The sequence below is a fragment of the Corvus moneduloides genome, chromosome 6 (genome assembly GCF_009650955.1).
Source record: "Corvus moneduloides isolate bCorMon1 chromosome 6, bCorMon1.pri, whole genome shotgun sequence".
NCBI lineage: Eukaryota > Metazoa > Chordata > Aves > Passeriformes > Corvidae > Corvus > Corvus moneduloides.
Window position 1 is genome coordinate 63,656,250 of NC_045481.1, and position 15,124 is coordinate 63,671,373.

Below are 15,124 nucleotides of genomic sequence, written 5' to 3' on the forward strand. Positions count from 1 at the left end.
TCCGGAGGAGGGGGTCCGGGGGAGGGGGTGGGGCGGAGGGGGGACTTCCCCCCCTCCAGTCCCCGCCCCCTCTCCCGGACCCCCTCCTCCGGACGGGGCTCGCCCCGGCCCCCTCCCCGGGACCCCCTCCTCCGGACCGGGGCCCCGGGGGGAGGGAGTGGGGTGGGGGGGAAGCAGAGGGGGTCACGTCACTCTGCGCCATGAACACACGTAGAGACCACAGGCCAAACCAACAGCCCCTCCCCTCCAGCCCCCCCCCGGGGCCCCGGTCCGGAGGAGGGGGTCCCAGGGAGGGGGCCGGGGCGAGCCCCGTCCGGAGGAGGGGGTCCGGGAGAGGGGGCGGGGACTGGAGGGGGGGAAAGTCCCCCCTCCGCCCCACCCCCTCCCCCGGACCCCCTCCTCCGGAGGGGGCCCACCCTGACCCCCTCCCGGGACCCCCTCCTCCGGAGGGGGCCCACCCCACCCCACCCCCCCGGGACCCCCTCCTAAGGAGGGGGCCCGCCCCAACCCACCACCCTCCCCGAAACCCACCCCACCCACTCCCCCCGGGACCCCCTCCTGAGGAGGGGGCCCATCCTACCCCAACACACCCCCCTCCCCGAAACCCACCACCCCCCTCGGGAACCCCTCCTGAGGAGGGGATCCCCAGTGTGATGTGTGGAAAGCCGGAGCCCCGGCGCTGTTTTTGTACTGCACGGGGGACCCGCCGAGCGGGCCCGGCCCGTGTGGGGCTCCAGCGAGGGCAGGGGCGCCGGGCTCCGGCCCTCTGGGCTTTATTCTCCGGCGCCCCGAGCCCCGCGGCTGCGGGGGAAAGACGGGACAGAGGACGGGACGAAGGGAGCAGAGGGGGTCAAAGAAGGAGCGCAGGTGGGGGGTTCGGGGTGTGCAGGGAGAGGTGGGGTGGGGGGACAGGAAAGGACGGGGGGGGAGGACGAGGACGGAGCACAGGTGGGGGGGGGTCAAGGTGCAGAGGGGGAAAGAGGGAAGAGGAACAGGGGGAAGTAGAGGGGGAAGGAAAGGTGGGGGACGGAGGGGGAAGATTGAGGGCAGGTGGGGGGAATTGGGAGGGAAAGGGGAGCAGGGTGAGGGGGCAGGGGGGACCCGGGATGGGGGGGGAAGGAACGGTGGAGAAGGGGAGAGAGGGTGGAGGGGTAGGGCAGGGCTGGGGTGTGTAGGGGGACAGGGAGGGGGGATGGGGGGAACCGGACCAGGGGGGAGGGAGGGGAGGGCTAGGGGGGAGAGGGGGGGGGGGTAGGGGGGGGGGGTGTAGGGGGTGGGGGAGGGGAGGGGAGGCAGAGGGGGGAGAACAGAGAAGGGTTAGAAGAAGAGAAGTAAAGACAAATATAAAGGAAAAGAAATATAAATGAAAAGAAAGAGAGAGATACAGAGCTCGGTCCGGCCACAGCCGCTCCCACCGAGCGCCGAGGGAGCAAATGGGGGCGGTGCCGATTCCCGAGGCTTAAATCCCCTCGGCCCCGCCCCGCGCAGCCGCGCTGGGGCCCCGCGCACCTGTGCGGACCCCGCCCTCCACACCTGTGCCGGCCCCGCCCCGCCCCGCCCGCGCCCGTAAATGCCGGCGGATCCGCGCCCGCTCCGCTTTGTGCGGTGAACGCTCATCCTGCTCATCCCGGGCTGCGGCGGGACCGTCGTTCGGGGCGCTGTGCGGAGCCCGGCACCGGGGGCTGCTCCCGGCGCTGCGCCGAGCCCGAGGCGCTGAGGTGGGAACGGGACCCGGGCCCGGGGATTCGGGGCTGGGTCCTGTCGGTGTCTGCTGGGGGTCCCGGGCCGAGCCGCTTGTCCCTCGGCGGGCGGGGTGCGGCTGCCAGGGTCGGAGAACTGAGGTGGGACGGGGGATGGCATTAGGGATCGGGATCGCCGCGGCTGGCAAGAGCCGCTCCGGGATTGGCGCTGGGGCCGAGCCCGGCGCTGCCGCTCCGGCTGCGGCCAGCGCGGGGCTGGGCTCCCGCCGGAGCTCCGGCTACGCTCCCGCTGCGGCCGCGGGGAGCCGGGGCCGTGCCGGTGCCGGGCCCGCCGGGAGGGCGGCGCTTCCCCGCAGCAGCCGCTGGATCGCGCCTGGAAGCGGGCGGGCCGCGGGGACCGCCCGTGCTGGCCCCGGCACCCCCCGAGGCCGCCGCTCCCTCAGCGCCGCCCGCCCTGTGGGGCGCCCCCTGGCGCAACCGGAGCGCCGGCGCTCCCGGCCCGGCCCCGCCCGCAGCCCCCGCGGGGACGCGGAGCTCCCCCAGCCCCGGCGCTGCCGGGGCCGCCGCACCCCCTGCGCACAGCAGCGCCCGCCTCCCCCTGCCCCGGGGCCGCTCCCCCGGGGGCCTCCCGCCCGCCGCGGCCCCGCCCAACGAGCGCGGCTGCAGCGGGACGAGCCGCTCCGGGCCGGCCGCTGGCGCCGAGGCCGCTGCTGCCGCTCCTGCTCTGACTGCGCCCGCTGCGGGACCGGGGCCTTGCCGGGGCTTGCTGCTGCTTGAGCCGCTCATCCGATACCTGCCGGGTGAGACCTAATACTATCCTTCCTCTCCCCCACTTTGTCTGGGGTTTGCACGCTCCAGTGCAAAAACCTCTGGGTTTAAAAATCCAGTGGAAACTGTTTGTTCTTTATTTCCAGAGCACAGGAGATCCGGAGTGGGAAGGGATACACAAGGACCACCAAGTCGAACCCTTATGTGAACGACTCATCTGTAGACTGAACCCACACCTGGGCATTCTCAGCACCCTGCTCCAGCCAAGCCAATCTCAGCTCCTGGCAATGTCCTGCCTGGGATAGGAATGCCAAGTGCCAGCAAGGTAATTCCTGTGCAAATACAGCTCCTTCTTTTATGCTAATGCTGCTTTCCACACCAGCCCCTGCAATGGCCACAGGCCAGAGCTCCATGGCCAGCATCTGCTCATGGAACAACACAGGTGAGCAGTTGTGTGACAGCACTGAACTCTTCCCATAACCCTGATTTCCTGCCCTTTCCAGAATTTGCCCAACAGCTGTAAAGGTGCTCGTTCCATGGCCCTTTCAGGGAGAAATGAGCAAGGCAAGTCCTGAGGGTTCAATTGGTCCACGGCCAAAGTTCTTCTGGAGAGTGTCAGGGCTGCTCCTGCCTGCAGAGAGGCATTTCCCACAGGTGAGTGTTCACAGCCCAAAATCCCAGGGGCTGCTGAGGCTGGGCCAGCTTTTCCAGCCCAGAGCTGCACAGAGCTCTCAGCGACTCCTGCTCACTGCCAGGAGTGGTCCTTGGTGCTCCCTCCGTGTGTCCCAGCTGGCAGGGAACAGGGGGAAGGAGAAGGCTGGGAGGCCCAGGAAGGGAAGCAGCAGCTCTTGTGCTTTGGATTTACAGAGAGGAGCTGTGCCTGCAGTGTCCTGCCCGTGGCACACAGCGTGCCAAACACACATCCCGGGAACGGGCACTGGGCTGCCCGGGCAGCGCTGGGATGGACATGGATAAAGGGCTGCCCGCGGCCCCTCGGCCAGGGGCTGCTCTGAACAGGCACCCGCAGATGCTTCAGCCCCGACAGACCCCACTGACACCCCAAAAATGCCCCAAGGAACAGCTGGCACTGGGGAATGTCAGCACGGGCTGTTTGCAGAGGGGCTCAGACAGCAATTCCCAGTGCTGACCTCCCACACTCCTGCCAGCTATGTCCCAGCCACCCAAAATGCCTTCCCTTCCAGCCTGAGGCCATCATCCCTCAGCAGCGTTAAAGCCAAGGCAAGCTTCCCCCACAGCAATGAAATGCCAAGCAATGCCCTCAGAGATGCCTTCAAATGAAAGGCCAGAGTCAGAGAAATCTGTTTGGATTGAGTTGGGAGTTTTTGGGGAGCCAGCTGGAACTGCACAACTGAGGGAAAGCTTTCCCAGGTGGCTCCCACTGCTGGTGCCCTGAAGGCAGGGATGTGCATCCCTTTCCTGAGGGAAAAGAACTTGCAGAGGCCACTCCTGAGGCTCTGGAATGAAATCAGCTCCTGCAGGGAGACAAGTCCTCCTGTGGGCACAGGGGCTGCCTCAGCAGGGGCTGGGAGCGTGTCCAGCCAGCGCCTTCTCCTGCTTTAAAATATCACCTGGAGCCCGGGCTCAGGGGGTGCAGGCAGCTGAATTCCAGGGAACTCTGTCAGGTGCCCCCAGGGACATTGGGGGGGGGGCTGGGGGATGAGGGTTACAAACAGCAAATTCTATGGAACATGAAGCTGTCCTTGCCCTGACCCTGCTGGGCTTCCCTGGAAGCTCTGCTGGTTCCTGACACAGCTGGTGTTAAATAGGCAGCTCTGCATGGGAATATCCATGCTCCAGGAGGCACTGGGAGGCTATTCCAGTGGCAATTCAGCAGGGAATTCAGGGCTTGGGGTAGAATTCATCTGAACTAGCAAAGCCAAACCCCAAATCTGGGCACCACCCAGGGAACAATCTTTGTGCTGCCCTGGCAGCCAAAGCCCCTGGGCTGGGCAATTTCAGCAGGCAAATGGATGGAATGATCTAAATGCCAGCATCCCCCAAAGGGACAATGCCATCACCTCCCTTTGCTCCCCAAGTGTCCACTCTGTTCCCCACAGGTGCCCTGGGGATGTCACGGAGGTGCCTTTGCCCACAGTGCCTTTCTCCTGCCCCTCTCCAGCCCGAGGCCTCTTCTCCCTTCCCTGCCAGCTGCTGCCAAAGAAGGAGGACACAGTGAGTGCTGAGTTGACCTCCAAATAGTCCTTCCCTCACCTTGAGATGACCTGAGATTTTACCCCCAAAATGTCCCCATCTGTCTCCTTCTGAGTTCCTCATTTTTTACAAGGAAGCATTCTTTCTCTGCTCTGGAGACTACCACAAGATTTGCCCCCAAAACTTTCCCCACCTGTCCACTACCTCTTTCCTCATTTCCACCTGAATCTTTTCATTCTTTACCCTACAGATGCTTTCAATTTTTACCCCTCTGAACTTCCCTACCTGTCCATAAGTGATTACCTCAGTTTACCCCATCAAGTGCATTCCCTCTGCTACAGATCACCTCAGATTCTACCCCCAAAATTTTCTGTACCTCTCCACCACTGAGTACTTTATTTTTACCTCCAAATACTCATTTTCTACCATGGAGATTCCCTCAAGTTTTACCCCCCAGATTTACCCACCTGTCCACAGCAATTCCCTCAGTTTACCTCAGGATGTTCCTGCTCTCTCCTAGAGATGACCTCACATTTTACCCCCTCAGTTTTCCCTACCTGCCCAGTTCTGATCACCTCCTTTTTACCTCAAAACATGAGTTCTTTCTTCTACAGATGAACTCGGATTTTATTACCAAAATGTCTACTTTGTCCCCTGTACACTGACTAGATTTTAAAACCCAAACCATGCAGGTTATGTCTGTCTTACCCCCAAAATGTTCATTCTGTCCCCTACAAATTAGCTCAGATTTTTTTCTCAAAACCACTTATGGTTCCTACATAATTACCTCAGGGTTTGCCCCCCAAATTCTACATCATCTTGACTACTGATCACCTCATTGCTTCCTCAATATGTTCATTCTCTGCCCTACAGATCTTCCCAAGTTTTACACCCCAAATTTCCTTGCCTAGCCCCAGTGATTGCCTCAGTTTATGTCAGTGGTCACACTCTCCCTAGAGATTACCTCAAGTTTAACCCCCAAAATTTTCCTTAACTGTCCACAACTTACTACCTCATTTTTACCTCAAAATATTCATTCTCAACCTTTAGATTCTTTCAAGTTTGACCCCCCAAAATTCCCCTACCTGTCCACTACTGATTCCCTCATTCTTCCTTCAATAGTTATTTACTTTCTACCATGTAGCTTCTATCAAGATTTACCCCCAAAGTTTTCCGTCTACTACTGCTTACCTCATTTTTACCTCAAAATGTTCTTTCTACAGCTTATTTAATATTATTTTTACACAAGTTTCCCTATCTGCCCACAACTGATTCCCTCATGTTACCTCAGTGTGTTCATGCTCTTCCCTAGAGATTAGCTCAGATTTAGCCCCCAAATTTTCCCCCATGCTCAGTACTCATCACCTCCTTTTTCTTTGTGTTCATTCTCTGCTCTTGAGATTTTGTCAAGTTTTGCCTCCAAAATTTTCCTTATTTGTCTACTACTCATTTTTATGCCAAAATATTCATTCTGTCCCCTACAGATTACATCAAGTTTTACCCCCCAGTTTTTCCTTCCTGTACAATATTAACTCTTTTCTGCCCCAAAAATGTGCATTCTCTCCCCTGAACATCACCTCAGCTTTTCCCTCAAAAATGCCACCTTGCTCCGCTCGACATCCCTTCCCATTTTCCTACACAAACAATTCTTGTGTCCCCTCTCAGCCATCCCAGGTTTTCAGCTAAAAATGTCTCCTCTGTCCCCTTGAAGTTATCCCAGGTTTTCCCAGTGAGGAGCTGCAAGGAATTCAGGCAGGGCCAATGACACCAGGGAACAGCTGTAGATTCAGAGGCAGAGAGAGAAGATCTACCAGGAAAGGGGAAAGGTTCAGAAAACATTACTGCAATCAATTAATTAATTAATTATTATCTCCAGTTCCCCACTGAGAAGAACACAACCTCACAGCTGTTAAGGCCTGACAGTTCCCTGCAGGGAGAGCTCAGCACATGTGCCCAGAGGCAATCCCAGCATCTGCAAGAAAGAAAGAAGCAGCAAAAGGTGATTTCTTCTCTTCCAAAGTTATTTCAAGTGCTCACACCCAAACCCACCTTTGCTCTTGATTCTGGCCGGGTGCATGGTGAGCAGTAGGCACAGGTCATGTCATCCATGCTGGTGTGAGTGATGCTTTCTGGGGGAAAGCAGCTGATCTCCAAAGTTCCCTTCCTGCCCTGTGCCTGATCTGCACAGGAGAAAACCTCTTCCAGGAAGGGATTGTGCTCCCTCTAATCCCATTTGCCCAGTCTGTGCCATGGGGATATTGCCAGCCTGGGGCAGCAGAGGCACACGCAGCTCTCAGCACTCTCTGCTCCAAGCACAGCTCTGGGCTCCTTTGCAGACTGCCTCTGCCGTGGGGTTTTCTCCAGGAGAAGCCAAGGAATTGCTCATGGAAGGGTGCAGATTAAGTTATCCCAAAGGGAAGCAAAGAGTAAGTACTCCAGGAAGAGCCCTTGGCATCTGCTGGGCTGAGGTGGGAAGGGGACATTGATTCCCTGCAGGGCCAATACACAACAACCTCCAACCCAAAGCACAGACTGGCAGGTGGGGTCTGACAGCACCACTCTGACAAACCTCCTTGTCATTCTTCCCTGCAGTGACTTTTGCAAGCAAACTCTGAAGCTGACAAGCCCAGAAGCTCCATCCATCCACTCTGGAAGGAAAGGATACTCCCAGGGATGAGGCACATTCCCAGCAAACGCTCCCAACCCAGCCTGGAGGCAGCGCTGGAGCTCGGGTGTGGGGCTGGGAAGGGCTGCCAGGAGCACGCAGCCCCAGGTGGGGTGGCAGCGGCAGCAGCAAATTCCCACAGGCTGATGGCACAACAGAGAGACAAAGGCCAGCAGTGCCCATGGGAGGTGCAGGGTTAATTCTGCTCCCTGCCCTGCCCCATCCCCGCAGGAAATCTCCAAGGGGAGAGAAACTCTCAGGGTGCCCAAAATGCAGCATCTGTCACCCTGATCCCGCTTCAACTCAGCCTGGGGGGCCAAACTCCCCCACAGGTAAACACTGAGCTGAGCTGGTCAGTCTCAAACACAGCCCCAGTTCTCCCCTCCAGCCTGCTCCTGGGGCTGCTGCCACATTCCTGACAAGGTGCCCCTGTGGACAGGGCTCTCTCTGTGTCTCAGGTGCTGGGCACTGCAGGGACCAGGGCAAGGACAGCCTGAAACCAGGGCTGATCCCTCTGGATTTGTGACACTCTGGGGACAACTGGGGACTTACTCCACACAACAGGCAGGACCAGGGGCCCTTCAGTGCAGTCTGGAGCCCATTGGGTTTGGCTGCTCAAACACCAAAGCTTTTGGTAAAGATGGGACAAGTTAAGTGGTTTTTCCTGTCCTGAAAGAGAGGAGAAAATGGAAATTAAGTCCACTGTGGAAGTCAAAGGCTCCTGGCTTTCCCACTCCTGTTCTGATTGCTCGCTATAGGGTCTTATCCATAAAAAAATGAGAGGTGGCACCAAATAAAAGAGCTCTTTTTCAACATTTTTCCCCTACTTTCTTTCATACATAAAAAGGATGTCCATTTTTTCTTAGTGCATTCTTTGCCTAATTTTAACAGAACCGTTTTCCTCCCAGGCCCCACTTGTGGGTTCTTCACTCCTTTGCCATGGGACTTTGGATGAAGGAAGAGAAGGATCTGCTCCACATGGGTGTCATCCTACGGGGAACACCCCCTGTACCAGCCCCAGCCTGGGCCAAGCACGCTGCCTCACTCTCCCCATTCTGGATGCTGGCTCCAATCCAGTCTGAGTTTTCCCCTGTTTTCCATGTCTAAGGACAGGAACTTGTCCTGGTCAGGGTGTAAGGCCTTAAACTGCACCTTGATCTGGGGGGCTGTGACTGGGATTCCAGCAGGGAATTCATTGTTTTACAAATAAAAGTTATTCCAGGGAGCTGCTGCTTCACCACACAGCGTCAGCAAAAGAGAGAAAACACCAAAGGTGTATCCAAAAACAAGGATGAAATGATTCCTCCTGCTTTGAGTAGGACCAGAGCTAATTCTGCCCTGGAGTGACAAAGAACTTCTCCCTCAGCCCCCCAGAGAGCCCTCAAAAAGCCAAAGTGCAGCAGGGAAGGAAGGAAAGGCACTTGCTGGGGACAGCACAGCTCCAGCTGCTCATGGGGACTGGGAATGAGTCTGGAGCCAAAAGCCCCTTCCCAGGCTGGAGGGGCTTGCCTAAAGCACCACCTCTGGGAAGCAAAGGGCTATGGAAGAAAGGGAGTGGGAATTTACAATAGTAGTAATAGCAGCAATAATAGTAATAACAGGGAAGAGCAGCAAAGGATGACACAAAAACAGGGAGGGGGGGCTGCACTTGGATACATGCAGGCAGGGTTGGGCCCCTTCTGAAAGCTTCAATCCCTGTTTTTCAGAGACTCAATCAGGGATAATGACATTTTCACAAAGCTCTCTTAAGGCACGTGAAAATCTGAGCAAGAAAATGCAATCAAACCCTTTGTTCCACTGGCCTCACGCCCCAAATTCCAACGGGACAGACAAGTCCCTCTCCTCGCAAGGCAACGTCTCCTACCTGGATCTGTGCCTTCCCCAGCCTTTGGTGGCCGCTGTCTCCATCCTCACACACTTCCTCATCTTCCTCCTCAGCAGGCCTGGCTTCCTCATCCTGCAGAGCAAGCACAGGGACACTCACCAGCCTGCTCATCCCAAACCTGGGCAGCAGGGATGGACTGCTGGGACCCCCTGGACAGTCACCCCTCTGCTGGGCACCATCCCTGCTCTGCAGCCCATTCCTGTTCCTGGCCTGGCATCTCCTTTGAATGGGATGTTAAACCACAACCACTTGCTCTGCTGGCTTTTGGGACATCAGAGACTCCCCCAAGGCAGTGGACAAAGCTCCTGTTCCCACAGCCTCTGCCTCCCAAAGCCCTGCTAGGGCCAGGCAGAGCAAGGGAAACCCCTCAGTTCCTGCTGGAAATTCCCTCTTGTGCCCGTAAACCCAGGGAAATCGTGGCTGCCCCATCCCTGGAAATTCTGAGGCCAGGCTGGATGGGCCTTGGAGCACCCTGGGCTAGTGGATGGAATGGCAGGGGATGGAACGAGGTGATCCATAAGGCCCCTTCCATCCCCAACCATTCCGCAAGTCCAGGATGATTCCATGACCTCTCCATGTGTTCATTTTGCATTTGCAATTTCCTCTCAAATTTAAATTCTCAAATTCAGATGATTTGTTAAAGGAATAATTTTTAAATTATACCAGGAATAAAAAGGGAAGCATCAAACATACAAGAATCATTCCTACACCCACCAAACCACTCTTAACTGGAAGCTTATTCCCTCATCTCTGCCCTTGTTTTGCTTTCCTGGAAAACCTTGTGATCCCAGCGTCTCTCAGAGAGACGTACTGGCATTACTGGAAGGTTTGCTCTCTCAGAGAGCCAGTGGGGTTTACAGCACTTGTTCCTCTGCATCTTTATCCTTTAACCAGCTTTCCCCCAGAACAGCGCTGTAGGAGAAGTTTGGAATTACTACAAATGGATCAGGTTCCCATTTTTTCCTCACTCTTTTCCAACTACTTCAATATTCTTGGCATTAACCTCAAATGAGCCCTGGAAAACATCAATCAGAGGAGCATCTTGAAAAGAGAAAACCACATCCAACAGCAGCCAAAAAAATCCCATTCCAATTCTTACCTGGTCTCCAAGTGCTCCTGCCAAGAGCCCCTAACAGCCATTCCCATTCCATGAAGGTGAGGAGGCACTTTTGGACGTGTTCTTTGCTGTGGGATGGGACGACAGAATGAAACCAGAGGGTCTTTGTGTCCCTTCCATGATTCCATGGTATGATCATCATCTATCCCACCCCAACCCCCCACTCTAGGACCCCCGCTGGAGGAGGGGGCCCACCCTGACCTCCAGCCCCGACTCCCCCCGGTGACCCCCAGTGTGATGTGTGGAAAGCCGGAGCCCCGGCGCTGTTTTTGTACCGCACGGGGGACCCGCCGAGCGGGCCCGGCCCGTGTGGGGCTCCAGCGAGGGCAGGGGCGCCGGGCTCCGGCTCTCTGGGCTTTATTCTCCGGCGCCCCGAGCCCCGCGGCTGCGGGGGAAAGAGGGAAAGGGGAGGGGAAAGGGAAGGGGAAAGGGTGGACAAAGTTGGGGGGGAAGATGGTGGACAAAGGAGGTGTAGAGGGAGAACAGAGCGGGGTCAGGGACAGGTGAAGAAGGAGGGGTGTGGGTGGACCCGGGATGTGCAGGGTAACAGAGAAAAGGGGTGCAGAAGGCTGGCGAGGTGGGAGAAGAAGAGAGGGGTGGGAGAGAGAAAGAAACTGGGGGGGTAGGAAAGAGGTGATAAGCGGGGGAAGAAGGAGGAGGAGAAGGGCAGGAGAAACAGGGGGAAGAAAGAGGGGGAAGAAAGAGGGGGAGCCCGACCCGGCCGCAGCCTCCCCGAGCTCTGAGGGAGCAAATGGCGGCGGGGGCGATTTCGGGGGCTTAAATCACCTCGGCCCCGCCCTGCGCAGCCGCCCTGGGACCCCGCGCACCTGTGCGGACCCCGCCCCGCGCACCTGAGCCGGGCCCGGGGCCGCCCCTGAAGCCGCGCCCTCGGCCCCGCTCGGCCCCGCCCGGGACCGCCCCAGAGCCCCGGCCCCGCCCGGCCCCGGGGCCCGCCCTGCCCGGCACGGGGGCGGCTCCATCGCTCGGGGCCCCGCCCCTCTCTCCCGGGCCGGACCCGCCCCGCGCACCGGGGCCGCACCGGGGCCGCTCCCGGGACCGGGACGGGGAGAAGTCGCTCCGGGACGGGCGCTGGGGCCGAGTCCGTGGCTGCCGCTCCTGCTCCGGCTGCGGCCCCGCCGCGGCCCCGGAACCCCCAAACCCCACCGGTCCTCGCAGCGCCAGCGCAGTTTTTTTGGAAGTTTTTTGTCCAGCGTAGGCAGGGAATTCTGATGGAGAAACCCCAAAGCTAAAGGATATGGGGTCTGTGGGGGGGAGGGGGGGTGGGTGGGAGATGGTGTGGGTCGGGTCTGGCTTGAATTAAAAACGCATTGGGAAAAATAAATCTGTGGAACAACTCATTTCCTCTTCCAGACTGGCTTCTGTGTGACCGGCTGGGATTCCAACTGCTCCCATGGGATTTGCAACCTATGGGGCTCTAATGAGCTGAACATAATGGAAAAACTCTGGATCGGGCAGTGTCCCAAAGGTCTGGCAGTACCCAGCATTCCTGGCTGGAATTTGGGGATCCCAGCACAGCCCCTCTGTAGTGTCCCTGTGGACCTGGCACTGCCTGCCATCCCTGACCAGGGCTTGGGGGTTCCAGCACAGCCCCCCCAGCACATCCTGCTGCTTCCTCAAGTCCTCTTTAACCAGGATAATTTTTTGGGGTGGGGGCACCCAAATCCATCAGAATTGACTTTAACCAGTTTGGGGGGAATCTTCCCTCTCCCTTCCTTACTGAATTCCCGCTGCCAAAATGCAGCCTGAGGCTCAGCTCCCCATTTCCTCAATCTCTCCAAGGAATTGCACTTGGATTTCCTAATCCAGCAGGGCAGCAATGCTGTTCTCCTCACTGTATATCTTAATTGCAGTAATTGCTTAAGAAATAATTGAAAGAAATTAAAATAATGAAGGGAAAATAAAGAAGAGCTGCCAGCTCCAACCAAGGAGTGCTCAAGCCCCTTCTCAATGATTTGCTTTAATTAACCAATGTAAATGAACCAATTAAAACCACATTGACATGGTTTTATTCTTTTTAATCAGGTTCTAGAGGAAATATTGCAGAATAGTGTCGTGGTTTAGCACAGAAAAAAAAAAACCCAAACCCAACAAATAGAAAAGAACCTTTTTAACCCCAAAACTCTTCTAGGAGATCCACAGGGCTGGGCTGCACTGCACCCCCAAACCGAGGAGAACTGGGAGCAAAGACAAACCCAGACTGAGAGTCCCAGGAGATTAGTGCAGTTTCTGCCAGCCAAAACAATCCTCGGTCTGAACAGACACCTGTGAATCCCAGGAACCTGGGATGTCATCAATATCCTTAGGGACCTTGTTATTAAAAGCAGATTTCCATGGAGAATTAATGAAATACAGAAAATTAAATGGAAATGTAAAGGAACAGCTCTCCCAAGCCAGTAGGTTGCAGCATCCAAAAGAAAATGAACAGAAGATTATGGATTGGGACCATCAGCAATCCCAAATCCCTCGTGTGGAACACCACTCTGCTTTGGTTTATCAATCACCACTTCTCTTAGTGGACAAGCCCTTTAGCTTTGCTTCCAATTCACCGATTTCCCAGCTGTGGACACTGAGATTCTACTGCACCGTGTCCACGGCGGGTTCCAGGAAAACACGCAGGGTATGCTCCTCTGGGAATGCTGCCCAGGAAGCACACTGACCTCATCTGTGCCTGCAGCCCAGAGGGAATCTCTTCCCAACAGCTCCAGCTGTGCTTGGTGTGTCCTGATGGTTTCCATGCTGACACACCACAGCTTCCTCCGCCTGCTGCCTTAGGAAGTATCCCTAAGGTGACACCAAGAAAGGACTCTCTTATGAACACAGAGTCTTCGGATGCAGGGGAAGAAAAGGAGCTTTCAGTCTTTAGCATCTCCCACCCCGTCGACACTGACAGCAAACACGGCTTCAGCCTTGGCCAGACACGGAGAGCCAGAGGTTTTACAGATCCTGGTCTTATCTCGGCCCTTCCACAGGTACAATCTGACAGGGAGAGGGAAGGAACAGGTCAGGATGGACAGCCTGCTCCCAGAAAATCATCCTAATCCATAAAAGATTAAACAGAGCTGTACGAATTGCCCGGGATGTTCATTTCCCTGCGGACTGAGGGCTCGGAGTGGCGCTGAGCTGAAGCACAGGCTGGGCCTGCCATGGACAGACTATGGAAGCCCAAGAAGTAAAAGCTACTCGGCCAATTCCATAAAACATTCCAAAACCAGCCTCCTGGGATATGACCATCTCTTGTCTCACCTGGTGGTGGAAGCACGAGCGATGATCTCCCCTTCAACAGGTTTTTGGGGTCTGCAGCGACACGTTAGCTGCCTGCTGTTATTGGGAATGTGATCAATAACAGAGATATTTCTTGTAAAGAAAACTGGATGAGCAAAAAGTGATGTTGTTTCCTCACAACTGCCCTTAACTCACAGAATCTGAAGGCCTTTGTGATGCCTGTGACTCATGAAGCTCATGACGGACCTAGAAGGGATATATGGCCTATATATGGCCTTGTATCTCCCTAAGAAATCTGTTACTTTTACACTGGAACAGTTAGCATACTTATCCTACTATAAAATGCATAACACATGCATAAAGATGTATAAATCCAAGCAGAACCCAAGTATAATACGATGTCTTACATTTTTCAGCTATTCCATTAAGGCTTCTCCCAGAAGTGTTTATCTCAACTTACACAAATCAAGGGGAAACCCAACACTCCAATCTCTGTCCTTCATTACAGCAACCTCTCTGTGCAAAAAGAGCACAGGAATACAATTCCTATCCAAGTATTACTACTGGGCCATTTCTGCAGCCTCAGTCCTTATAGCTCAAAATTTGTTCATTTCAATTCGATGGCAAACTGCTGTTACTGTTGATTGGATAAAATATCTATTTATAAAAAGGAAAGACCATAATTTGCTTAAAACCTGTGTGACGGAGTTGCTCCTGTTTCTTTAAAATTCCATTTACTGCTGAGGTCAGCTTTATTTTCATGAAGACTCAGCAATCAACTCATGAAAAAATAAATTGCACCAACTAGAATAAAATCGAATTGACTTTTTTTTTGGAAGGAAAAGGAATCCCTTTTAGAGCTAAGGCTGCTCAATATCCAAGGGGAATCAGGTTAAAACAGATCTTTTGTTTCTGACCATTTATCATTTGGAAGTTTATAAATGCTAGATCATTCTGCTATCCTACATACAAAGAGAAAGGTCTCCAATTCTCTTCCATCCCCTCAAAACTAAACCAACAAGCATCCTCTGCACTCTAGCAAGCCATGTGCCAAAAGCATTTTTCTCTCAGAAGCAAAAAAACCCAAAAGGATGCATTTGCTGTCAGTTATGCCAATGAGACTTGATGAAATCCATGAGGTTATTCAGTTCTAAATGGGAACAGAATTTGAGCAGAAATTAATTTCCAGACACCTGGGAATTTTTCAGTCTGTTTCTGTTACTTCCTGCAGGTAAAATGTCTGTATTTACTTGATTTTTCCAATTCCCTGCTTGCACCTGCTGGTTTCAATTCAGCTTTAGAGTTTCCCCTGGCAGCTGAGAGGGGATTTGGCTTCTTTTCCTTGTAGAGGCCAAAATGAAGGTGAAACAGGCACATGCCAGGTCTGTGTTACATCAGGAGAGGGTGCTCCAAGCTGGAAAGCCGTGAGGATCCTCTCCCTTGGCAACTGTGCGACTCCCACCTGTAAAACCTCAAATCCACACTTACCACGGCCACTCCGAAACTGCTCTTTCTCCCCCTGCAGATTTGTTAGCCAGCAGTTTATAGCTCTGCACCACAAGTATTAAAAAAGT

At 55.1% G+C, this 15,124-nt stretch overlaps 2 long non-coding RNA genes across 2 annotated transcripts; both read left to right on the forward strand.

Annotated features, from left to right (window-relative positions):
• Positions 1-2,865: 2,865 nt before the first annotated feature.
• Positions 2,866-4,154, forward strand: LOC116445447. Its single transcript, XR_004240794.1, has 2 exons — positions 2,866-2,910; positions 3,018-4,154. It is a non-coding gene; the product is annotated as an uncharacterized LOC116445447 (long non-coding RNA).
• Positions 4,155-5,412: 1,258 nt separating this feature from the next.
• LOC116445430 lies at positions 5,413-8,163 on the forward strand. Its single transcript, XR_004240774.1, has 2 exons — positions 5,413-6,639; positions 7,233-8,163. It is a non-coding gene; the product is annotated as an uncharacterized LOC116445430 (long non-coding RNA).
• Positions 8,164-15,124: the final 6,961 nt, after the last annotated feature.